Consider the following 12,775-nt stretch of genomic DNA (forward strand, 5'->3'; position numbering starts at 1 on the left):
GTCTTCTCCAACACCACAGTTCAAAAGCATCAATTCTTTGGTGCTCAGCTTTCTTTATAGTCCAACTCTCACATCCATACATGACCACTGGAAAAACCATAGCTTTGACTAGACGGACCTTTGTCAGCAAAGTAACGTCTCTGCTTTTTAATATCCTGTCTAGGTTGGTCCTACCTTTTCTTTCAAGGAGTAAGAGTCTTTCAATTTCATGGCTGCAGTCACCATCTGCAGTGATTTTTGAGCCCCCAAAATAAAGTCTGTCACTGTTTCTGTTGTTTCCCCATCTATTTGTCGTGAAGTGATGGGACCAGATGCCATGATCTTAGTTTTCTGAATGTTGAGTTTTAAGCCAACTTTTTCACTCTCCTCTTTCATTTTCATCAAGAGACTCTAATTCTTCTTCGCTTTCTGCCATAAGGGTGGTGCCATCTGCATATCTGAGGTTACTAATAATTCTCACAATCTTGATTCTAGCTTGTGCTTCCTCCAGCCCAGAGTTTCTCATGATGTACTCTGCATATAAGTTAAATAAGCAGGATGACAGTATACAGCCTTGATGTACTCCTTTCACTATTTGGAACCAATCTGTTGTTCTATGTCCAGTTCTAACTGTTGCTTCCTGACCTGTATACAGATTTCTCAAGAGGCAAGTCAGGTGGTTTGGTATTCCCATCTCCCATTTGTTGTAGTCTGCATAGTCAAAGGCTTTGGCGTAGTCAATAAGGCAGAAGTAGATGCTTTTCTGGAACTCTCTTGCTTTTTTGATGATCCAGCAGATGTTGGCAATTTGATCTCTGGTTCCTCTGCCTTTTCTAAATCCAGCTTGAACATCTTAATGATACAGTAATAAGCAAAAAGTGACATACCTCTTTTTCTCATGGAGTGTATCATCTAATGGAAAAGACAAGCATTAACTGAAGAATCTTGAACAACATAGAAAGGCAAAAATTATGATGAGTGATCAGTCATGTCCAAGTCTTTGCTATCCCAGGGACTGTAGCCGCCAGGTTACTCTGTCCATAGGATTCCGCAGGCAAGAATACTGGAGTGGGTGCTATTTCCTTCTCCAGGGTTTCTTCCCAACTCAGGGATGGAACCTGCACCTTTTGTGTCTCCTGCATTGGCAGGCAGATTCTTTACCACAAGCACCACCTGGGAAAATTATAAGTGCTATTAAGAATAAGTACATTGAGCTATGAGAGCATGTAACTCGGAAGTGGGGAAATAAAAGGATGATCAGGGAAGGATTCCTTCAAGAACAGATGACTGATGTAAGAGCTGATGGGGAGAGGTTTACCAGGCTAAGGGATAGGAAGGGAGATAGAGTATGTAGGACAGAGGCTACAGCATGTGCAAAGGCCCTGAGGTGGAAAAAGCATAGCATACCTAAGAAAATGAAAGGCCAGTATGATTAAAGCATGATGAGGGAGAAGGAACTTGCTATGAGATGAAAATGGAGAGATAGGTAGGGCTCAGATCATACAGGAGTTTTGCCATTTTAGCTACTCAGCTAAACTAAGAGTAATGAGAAGCCCTGATATGATTGAGGAATAGAGTTTTACAGACTGAAATGTGTTCCTTCAAAAAAAAAAAAAAGAAAAGAATTTTATATTGAAGGCTTAACCCCACAATGTGACTATATTTGGAGATAGGGTCTTTAAGAAAGTAATGAAGGTTAAGTGAAGTCATAAGGGTGCAACCCTAATCTAATAGGACTGGTGTATTTATTATAAAAAGATAAATGACTAGACACCAGAAATTGCTATGTGTGCATGTGTACAGAGAAAAGGCCCTATAAGGACACAGGGAGAAAGCCACTTTCTGAAAACCAAGTGAGAGAATTCTCTCCAAAACGGCTGCTGGCACCTTGCTTTTGGACTTTTAGACTCTAGAACTGTGAGAAAACTAATTTCTTTTGTTTTAGTCAGTCTGTGATATTCTATTATGGCAGCCCAGGCAGACTAATACAGGGAGTAATATTCTATATGCATTTTGAATCAGTCAGTTTAGCTATTGTGTAGAAAATTTATTGGAAGGAAGCTGGGATGGATATAACTGAATATGGAGGTACCAATTAATAGATTCTTTTAAAAGTCTAGACAAGAAATGTTGGTAACTGACTAGGAAAGTGATGAGGACTTGCAGGGAAGTAGATTATTAGTTAGAAGTGATTTCAACTATGAGTGACTAAATAAATAAATAACAGTATTACTTGAGATAGAAGTTTATTTCTCTTTCAGATGAAAGTCCAAAACTAGGTAATGCATGACGGGTATAGTGCTTCACAGTGCAAGGGACTCAGGCTTCTGTTTTGCTCCACTATGTGGAGCCCCCATATTCCTAAAATCACCTCATGGACCAAGACATCTGCTGTAGCTCCAGCTACCATGTCCATATTCCTTCTAGCAAGAGGGAGGAAGATGTGGGAGAATGAGACACCATTTCAATTTAAGGAAAATCTCAGGATATACTGCACATACTGTTGGCCAAAATCTAACTGGAAGAGGCTGGAAAATACAGTCCACCTAAAACTGGAAGGATCTCTTCCTTATAGAAGGAGAAAACAGTTGGAGGGAGAACCAGCGCTCTGTCACAGGACCTCATGATGGGTTGGACATGGGGCACGAGAATAGCAGGGGTTGAAGTTCTGGTTCTTCTACCAGATGAGTGGATGTAGCTGTCAGTCACTGAAATTAGATCCTTAATCTCCAATCTCTCATCACTCATCGCTGTTCCCCTTCCCTCATCCCCTCCAAATGCATCTCTTAGATCTACTGAATTACTGGTTTTCTAAAACATATCAGAGATGCAAGTTTGTGAGGCCTTAAGCATATACCACATGGGGACTCAATTCTAGGAGGGTGAACACAAAGTCACAAATACAAAATTAAGTATAAGGCCTTGGGAGGGGCCTATGCAAGCAAGTGGCCCAAAAATTAAACTTCATTTACTTTGGGCACTTTGGAAAAAGCTGGCTTAAAACTCAACATTCAAAAAATTAAAATCATGGCATCTGGACCCATCACTTCACGGTAAACAGATGGGGAAACAATGGAAACAGTGACAGACTTTATTTCCTTGGGCTCCAAAATCTCTGCAGGCAATTTGTGCAGCCATAAGATTAAAAGACACTTTATCCTTGGAAGAAAAGCTATGACAAACCTAGACAGCATATTAAAAAGCAGAGACATCACTTTGCCAACAAAGGGCCATATAAAAAGCTATGGTTTTTCCAATAGTCATATATGGATGTGAGAGTTGGACCATAAAGACTAGCCCCAAAGACTTGATGCTTTCAAACTGTGGTGCTTGAGAAGACTCTTGTGAGTCCCTTGGACAGCAAGGAGATCAAACCGGACAATCCTGAAGGAGATCAACCCTGAATATTTATTGGAAAGACTGATGCTGAAGCTGAAGCTCTAATAATTTGGTCACCTGATGGGAAGAGTCAACTCATTGGAAAAGGCCATGATGCTGGGAAAGATAGAGGGCAGAAAAAGAGGGCGACAGAGAATGAGATGGTTGGATGGCATCACCAACTCAGTGGACATGAGTTTGAGCAAGCCCTGGGGGATAGTGAAGGACAGGGAAGCCTGACATGCTACAGTTCGTGGAGTTGAAAAGAGTTGGACAGCTGGATACAACTGAGCGACTGAACCACAACAAAATGTTGGTGGAGGGGGGATAAATTTTAAAATCAGTGAAAGAAACTATTTAGTCAAGTTTCTCCAGAGAGAGAGGGAGAGGAGAGAGGGACTTATTATGGGGAATTGGCTCACAGGATTAAGAAGGCTGAGAAGTCCAGTCCCACAGTCAGCTCAGCCATCTATAAGCTGGAGAGCCAGGGAAGTTGGTGGGGTAATTCCAGTCCAAGTCTAAAGGCCTGAGAACCCAGGGAGTCAATGGTGTAAATCCCAGTGCAAGGGCAGAAGACCACTATTCCAGTTCAAGCTGGAAAGCAGAAAGAAAAACGGGGTGGCAAATTCCTCCATCCTCTGCCTTTTGTTCTATTCAGGCCCTCAAGGGATTGGATGATACCCACCCACACTAGGGAAAGATATCTGCCTTGCCAAGTGCACTGATTCAATGTGATCATCTCATCCAGAGAGACCCTCACATACACACCCAGAAGTACTGTTTAATCTGAGCAAACATGGAGAAGTCAACACATGAAATTAATCATCACAGCTCTGTACATATGGTGTTCCCTTTGCCTGAAAAACCCTTTTTCTTTCCCTCCCCTTCTCCTAGAGAATTTTTAACTATTCTTAAGTCTCAGTTCTGAACTTCCCTTCTCTGGGAAGTCTTCCTGAACACTTCCCAACCCTTGAGGAGATGCCTCTCCCAGACCACTCCATGTGGATCTATGTGGGGTCCCCCTGAGCCCGGTGAAGATCTGCTCACGAGTCTGTCTGGCCTAGAAGTTCCCAACTCTCTGCGGCCGGAAGGACACCTAGTCGATGTGTGTGCTGCCAGCACCTAGCGTATGTCTTGTAGCCACTCAACACCCGTTTACAGAAGGGAGGGATGAGGGGAGGGGATTCTTCTCCATAAGATAACTTGGCAGCATAAAGTACCTATAGAAGTAGAAGTGAAGTCGCTCAGTTGTGTCTGACTCTTGGCAACCCCATGGACTGTAGCCTACGAGACTCCTCTGTCCATGGAATTTTCCAGGCAAGAGTACTGGAGTGGGTTGCCATTTCCTTCTCCAAGGGATCTTTCCAACCCAGGGATCGAACCTGGGTCTCCCGCATTGCAGGCAGATGCTTTACCGTCTGAGCCACCTATATTAGGCCAAAAAATGTATTACTCTCTGGTGAAAGGAAAGAATACTTCTTCTTTATTATCTATAACGGATACAGTTTTGCTCAAGAATTCCCACCCCACTGAAAAGTAGAAGGGTGAAAGAGAAAGGACAATGGGAGTTTAACTCATCAGTTAAATTTATCTTAGCCTCAGACTTCCTTGGTGGTGCAGTGTTCAGATAAGAATCAGACTAGGGTTCATTCCCTGGTCTGGGAAGATTCCATATGCTGCAGAGCAGCTAAGCCACAACTACTGAGCCGATGCTCCACAACAAGAGAAGCCACTGCAATGAGAAGCCCAAGCACTGTAGCCCCCACTAGAGAAACTAGAGAGCCACGACTAGAGAAAGTCTGTTTGCAGCAGCAAAGACCCAGTGCAGCGAAAAGTAAATAAATCAATTTTTAAAAGTTAACTTAGTCTCTTTAACTGCACTTTTTGGGCAGCTAGCTGATCTCTTTCAGAAAAGTTCTTAGTCTCTCCTTTTCTTGCCTTTTCTCTAAGATGGTGCCCAATCGTAAAGGGTATTAGTGTGATCTCATGGTAGGGGTGGGAAAGTGAGGTCTCATTCTGTGCACCCGTGGGACCTCAGTAAGATGATGTAGATTTCATCAGGCCTTTTGTGGCCGTGGGTTGGCAACCACTCCTGAGACTCAGGGGTCTAGCCACCTACCTCTGGTTGTAAACCCCTCAGGCACTAGTTTAGCTGGTTCCCCAGACTGTTCATCATCTTCAGTGGTACTTCCTGAAGGAACTAGGAATATGTAGCTTCTCCCACTTGTACCCTGCAGGCCACTAAGAACTGCAGGATACCAAATTAGGCCCCCACTGCCATTGAACCATGTTGCTCCTGAGTCATATTCAAGGACAAAGGAAGTGAAAGTATAAGTGGCTCAGTCATGTCTGACAGGCTCCTCTGTCCATCCAGGCAAGAATACTGGAGTGGGTTGCCATTCCCTTCTCCAAAGGACCTTCTGGATTCTGGGATTGAGCCTAGGTCTCCTGCATTGCAGGCAGAATCTTTACCATCTGAGTCACCAGGGAAACCCATATTCAAGGAGGGGCAAAGCTAAATGCAAGGCCTCCCCTCCTTTCTTAGAGGGAAAGTGGTCTGCCCATTCCTATCTCTTCCTGCTTTCCTATGACCCCTCCTTGCCCCCCATTCTAAGACATCAGCCTGGGGGCTGGGCTGCCAGAACAGGCTGGCTGGGACTGCCCACTGCACTTCCCTGAGCCCCTTCTTCCCACGCTGCTCCAGATCCTAAGGGCGACTTTCTCTCCTTCCCACTCAGCAGGTACTTTCCTTATGTCATAGCCTGTTTCCTCTACCATGCGGTGTGTATTAAATGCCACTTTTACTTTTGCCAAGGTCTGGATTTTGAAGTGTTAATGGAGCTTTACAGTTTTATAAAACCTTTCTCTCTTGGTAGTGTCTGGCTTTTTCAAGACTACTGTGTTCCTTCAGATTCAAAAATCTTATTTTGGTAGTTAAAAGCTGCTTACTTTCTTTGGCATTTCTGACATCACAGTTCTGTTTATCGTCCAAGGTTGATGGATACTTCTAGGTGACCAAGGAGAAGGTCTCATTAGAAAAAAATACTACCATGTTTTAAAAAATATTTTCTATTGTAAATTTTTCTTGGAACTGCAACCCCTTCATTCATTTTATATGGCTATTTCTATCACCTATATTATTTCTTGGAAGGACAAATTCATCTCTGTCTTGGAGACACCAAGGAAGATGATAAGCATCATGACTCTTGAGTTTCAAGCTTTGAGACAATCACTGCAAAACACAATTGAATGAATGTGCAATTTGGGTATGATCTCATAGATGACAAGAACTGTGAAAAACTTTACAGTCCTTTGGCAGAACCTAACCTTTTGTAGCCCACTGAACCTCTAAGTTCCTCTAGTTAAAAAAAAAAAAAGACTTGCATGGTCTTATATGTTGTGCTTCTATAATCTGTACGTACTAAGTGTCAGGAGGCCACCTGAAGTCTGTTCCAACTAGGTTGACACTGATGACTAATGCAGTGCTTAGCCTGTGGCCCAAAGCTTAAGGCATTCACCTAGAACAACCATCTTCAACGGTGTGCCCTGGCACCACCTAATAATGTCTGGATGCATTTGGACATATTTTGATTGAGGGGCTACTGGTGTCTAATGGATAGAGGTCAGAGATGCTGCTAAGCACTCTTCAATGCCCAGCACAGCCTGCCCACAACAAGGAATTATCCAACTCCAAATGTCAATATTGCTGAAGTTGAGAACTATGGATACAGAAAATTCTATCAGTTTTAGGCATTTTTCACCAAATGACTATTTCCACCTTGGTCGAGGCTGTGTATTCCCTGGATTACTACAACAGTCTCCTCAATGGTTTCCTTGCTCCTCTGTTTCCCACACTTAGTTCTTTTATTTTTTTCCCATGTTTAAATTTTTAATTTTTAGTTTACATACAGAAAAATTCATCATGTCTGGTTATGTTCCTATCACCACAATCAAAATACAGAGTGGCAGCTCAGTTTTCAAAGTCTTTACTATGCTGTTTAGGTCCATTCCTCACATGAGCCACTCTGGGGTTAAATCCAGTCTTGGCAGTGATTTACCCTGTAGTTAGGCTCTCCAAGTCTTTGCTGTGTTTCTGGGGGTGTGTCCTGCACATGTGGAACTTGGGTATGTACCCAGTGTCGATCCCAGTCTCTCCTCTTCAGGATTTCCTTACACCCTCTGGCTCTCAGAGGCCCTTTTCTCTGTTCTTCTGGACTGAAAGATGGGGAACTCCCAGAATATTTTCCCTCTACACTTACTGTGCTGGTCTGAGTGACTGAGCCTGTCCTTCAGGTGAAGTAACAAGAGAAAAGGGAGGAAAAAATAATTGGAAAGGACTTCCCTGGTGGTCCAGTGGTGGAGAATCTGCTTTCCAATGCAGGGGCCTGGGGTTCAATCCCTGGTCTGGGAACTACAATCCTACTTGTTGCAAGGCAACTAAGCTGGAGCCACAGCTAGAGAAAGCCCGCATACCACAGTGAAAACCCAGCAGAGCCAAAGTAAAAAAGAAAACCCAGGATACCTCCATCAATTTTTGTATGACAGGGACCCTTTCCAATTTCCTTTATGCAACAAAATGGATTTTCTCTCAGGGTTTTAGGTGCTTTAGCCCTGCCCTACCGTGATAATGCCAACTTGATTATTTTTGTCCTCAGAGGAGGGCTAGGAGAGAAAAAAGGAGTTTCCATCCATACTCGTCTGTTCCCAGGGGCTCCTTTTCCCCACCCCCAGGCTAGAAGAAAGGGTTCCTTTTGGAGGTTTTGCAGTCCCTGCTTCCCTGATTTAGACTGCTCTCAAGTCAGGCAGTAGAGGAGGGAAAAAACTAGAAAACTCAACAGCACCATCCTGGTCATTTGTCAAGTCCTGACTTCCTGCAGTGTAAGGCCTAAAATTAAGGTAGAATAAGTATGTGCTGCCTTGATACCTGGTGGAATCGGGAGTAACCTAACTGCAAGTTTCTATCCCCACTCTGTTCCCACAGCTAAGGTCCCCTGGCCAAAAAACTCTCCTTACCATGGGGACCAGGCACAGTGCTTGTCCTTGAGTATTGGGTTTCTGCTTCCCGCCAATTATGAAATCATTCAAATAAGCCAGCCATACCCTCCTGCAGAAACCAGGGGCCACTTCACCTTCTTGATACTGCAAAGCCTGCCTCTAGTTGTTCACTCTGTTCCCAAGTACATGGTATTTGGTGTTCCCCTCCCCCAGACCGTGAATGTATGAGACTAAAAAAACTGCCGTCCACTTTGGATGTTGTGTGCTCGGCCATCCCCATGATCCTAGGGTGAGAATCCTTCTCTCACAAACAGGAGGAAGAAGAGACAATCAAAACACTTCCTTTTTGAGGATGTCCCTGGTGGTCCATCTGTTAAGACCATGTGTTTTCACTGCAAGGAGATTGAGTTTGATTCCCGGTTGGGGAACAAAGATGTGTGTGGCCAAGAAAAACCACAGAAAACACTTCCTTTCCCAATCCATTAGCTATTTTGCTATTATTTACTCTTCAGAGTCCTCAGGTAGTGCTTTTCATATTCTGCCAGAGTTTTTAGTTGTAATCAGTGGGGGAGAGAGACTGCAGCTTGCTTACTTCACTGTGGTTGGCTCTGGAAGTCACTTAATCCATACGGTCTAATAAAACTAAAGGATCCTTTTAGAAGGACACGTGTAACAGGTCATGCCACTGTCCTGCTCAGTCTGATAGCTCACCCTTGTGATTGCTTACAAGGCTGCGCAGAATAGAGCACGCAGTAACAATAGGCATGTTTCCACCTCAGGACCTTTGCAGTGCTGTTTCCTCTGTGTGCGATGTTTCTCCGGACACCATGGTCAGTCTCTACAGCTTCAAATCTTTGTTCAGATATGACTTTCCTAGTGAGGATTAGGACAGCTTCCCTATTTAAAAGAAAATATCCTTCATCACCTGCACTCCTCATCTCCCTTTTTAAATTCTTTTCCCCAACCCTGATCACCTTCTAACTTAACAATATTTACTAATTTACTATGCTATTGTCTGTTACCTCCTCCTCCCCATTAGAATGTTAGTTCTAGGCTTCTAAAGTGGCCTTAGTGGTGAAGAACCTGCCTGTCAATGCAGGAGATGTAAGAGACACGGGTTTGATCCATACATAGGTCAAGAAGTTCCCCTGGAGAAGGAAATGGCAACCTGCTCCAGTGTTCTTGCCTGGAGAATCCCACGGAGAGAGGAGCCTGGAGGGCTATACTCCATGGGGTCGCACAGAGTCGGACGTAACTGAGCACCATCTAGGACAATAAGGATTTTAATCTATTTTGGATCTTGGCACCAGGACATAGCCAATACATTATAGGTCCGCAATAACTATTTGTTGCATGCATGAATAAGAATATGTAAAAATACAAACACTTTATTTAGCATGGCTGCAATACAGAGAACGAACTTAGAAAAATTCAGATCAGAAAAGATTATTTTAATTCTGATCTTCCCTTGATTTTTAATTAGAATACTCCTTTTCTTTTGATCTTGATCATGCTTAATGTCAAATGCGTCCCAGAGATAAAAGACATTTTGGTGACCTTGAGTTTTTAATAAGGGCTGTTAGTGTTAGTTGCCCAGTCGTGCCCGACTCTTTGCGACTCCATGGACTCCAGCCCACCAGGCTCTTCTATTCATGAGATTTTCCAGGCAAGGATATTGGAGTGGCAGAAAAGTGCTGGAAAACATTTTGAACTTCCCACACACACACCGCCACTAGAATTACTCAAGCCACAATGGCATTCCCCAAACGTCATTTAAACTAGATGTATTTTTTTTTTCTGGTTGAAAGAATATTTTACAAACTGAGTTCAAGTAAAGTTTCTGTACATAGTCTATGTTCATTTTACACCTCGCACAAAATATATCATTGTCCTTTTCTTGTCAGTATACAAGTCTGTCCAACTTCTCTTTTAGTCTGATATGCGTTCTAAATCACGTTGTGTCTGACTCTGTGTGACCCTATAGGCTGCAGTCCGCCAGGTTCCTCTGTCCATGAGATTCTCCAGGCAAGAATACTGGAGCGGGTTGCCATTTCCTTCTGCAGGGGATCTTTCTGACTCAGGAATCGAACCGGCATCTGTTATGTCTCCTGCATTGGCAGGTGGGTTCTTCACCACTAGCACCACCTGGGCTGCCCTACCAGTTCCCTAGTCATAGTAAAAAGTATAGGGAGGGGGGCAGATCACTAAGAGAATGTAGTTGAACTGTGGAATTTCTTATAGATAATCTTTCTGTATATTGTTACCCTGCTTATTTAACTTATATGCAGAGTACATCATGTGAAATGTCAGGCTGAATGAATCACAAGCTGGAATCAAGATTGCTAGGGGAAATATCAACAACCTTTGATATGCAGATGACACCACCCTTGCAAAGAGAAACTAAAGAGCCTCTTGATGAGGGTGAAAGGGGAGAGTAAAAAAGCTGGCTTGAAAGTCAACATTCAAAAAACTAAGATCGTGGCATCTGGTCCCATCACTTCATGGCAAATGAAAGTGGTAGTCCCTCAGTCGTGTCTGACTCTTTGTGGCCCCATGGACTGCAGCCCACCAGGCTCTTCTGTCCATGGACTTCTACTGTGGTGGGTTGCCATTTCCTTCTCCAGAGGACTTCCTTCCCAACCCAGGGATTGAACCCTGGTCCCCTGCATTACAGGCAATCTTTACTGTCTGAGCCACCAGGGAAACCATGGCAGATAGAAAGGGGAAAAGTGGAAGCAGTGATAGATTTTATTTTCTAGGGCTCCAAAATCACTGCAGACAGTGACTACAGGTATGAAATTAAAAGACGCTTGTTCCTTGGAAGCTGTGACAAACCTAGACAGCATATCAAAAACCAAAGACATCACTTTGCTGACAAGGGTCTGTATATTCAAAGCTATGGTTTTTCCAGTAATCATGTAGGAATGTTGAGATTTGGACCATAAAGAAGGCTGAGCACCGAAGAATTGATGCTTATGAACTGTGGTGCTGGAGAAGACTCTCAAGAGCGCTTTGGACTACAAGGAAATCAAACCAGTCAATCTTAAAGGAAATCAACCCTGAGTACTCATTGGAAGGACTGATGCTAAAGCTCCAATACTTTGGCCCCCTGATGCGAAGAGCTGACTCAATGGAAAAGATCCTGATGCTGGGAAAGATTGAAGGCAAAAGGAGAAGGGGGCAGCAGAAGATAAGATGGTTAGACAGCATCACTGACTCAATGAAGATGAATTTGAGCAAACTCTGGGAGATAGTGAAGGACAGAGGAGCCTAGCGTGTGCAGTCCACGGGGTCGCAAAGAGTTGGACATGATTTAGCAACTGAGCAACAATAATAACCACAAACCCTTCTAGTTTTCTAATTTATGAGAAAACACAGGTATTGTATTAGTTTACATATTTTGAACTCTGATTTAGTGTTATTTATTAACATGTTAACAAGTCATTAAACTTAACATTAAAAACAAACTTTAAAAATTCTAATAATTCAGTCTAACTCTAATGAAGAAGGATGGCAGTGGGGGTATGTTCTGGAATTTTCTTTTTCTTTGCTTCTTTCATTCGGCAAATATGAACTGAGCATTTATTATGGACAGGGCATCATGCTAGCAGTTGGGGAATAAGTTGTAAATACCATGAGATTTGCCTCAGGCATCTTCTTTCATTGAAGGTACCTGTATGAATTCTGAGTTCAATCCTTACTTCTTCCAAACTACTTTCCCACCACATTCAAAAATAAATTAGTTCCAATAAGTCAGTCAATCAAGATGGTGGAGAGAAATATCAATAACCTCAGATATGCAGATGACACTACCCTTATGGCAGAAAGCGAAGAACTAAAGAGCCTCTTGATGAAAGTGAAAGAGGAGAGTGAAAAAACTGGCTTAAAATTCAACATTCAAAAAACTAAGATCATGGCATCCTGTCCCATCACTTCATGGCAAATAGATGGGGAAACAATGGAACAATTAGTGACTTTATTTTTTGGGCACCGCAGATGGTGACTGCAGCCATGAAATTAAAAGATGCTTGCTCCTTGGAAGAAAAGCTATGACCAACCTAGACAGCATATTAAAAAGCAGAGATATTACTTTACCAACAAAAGTCCGTCTAGTCAAAGCTATGGTTTTTCCAGCAGTCATGTATGGATGTGAGAGCTGGACTATAAAGAAAGCTGAGCACCAAAGAATTGATGCTTCTGAACTGTGGTGTTGGAGAAGACTCTTGAGAGTCCCTTGGACTGCAAGGAGATCCAACAAGTCCATCCTAAAGGAAATCAGTCCTGAATATTCATTGGAAGGACTGATGCTGACGCTGAATCTCCAATACTTTGGCGACCTGATGCAAAGGGCCACTCACTGGAAAAGACTCTGATGCTGGGAAAGATTGAAGGCAGGAGAAGGGGACGACAGAGGATGAGATGG

The sequence above is a fragment of the Oryx dammah genome, unplaced genomic scaffold, assembly GCF_014754425.2.
Source record: "Oryx dammah isolate SB20612 unplaced genomic scaffold, SCBI_Odam_1.1 HiC_scaffold_26, whole genome shotgun sequence".
Classification (NCBI taxonomy): Eukaryota; Metazoa; Chordata; class Mammalia; order Artiodactyla; family Bovidae; genus Oryx; species Oryx dammah.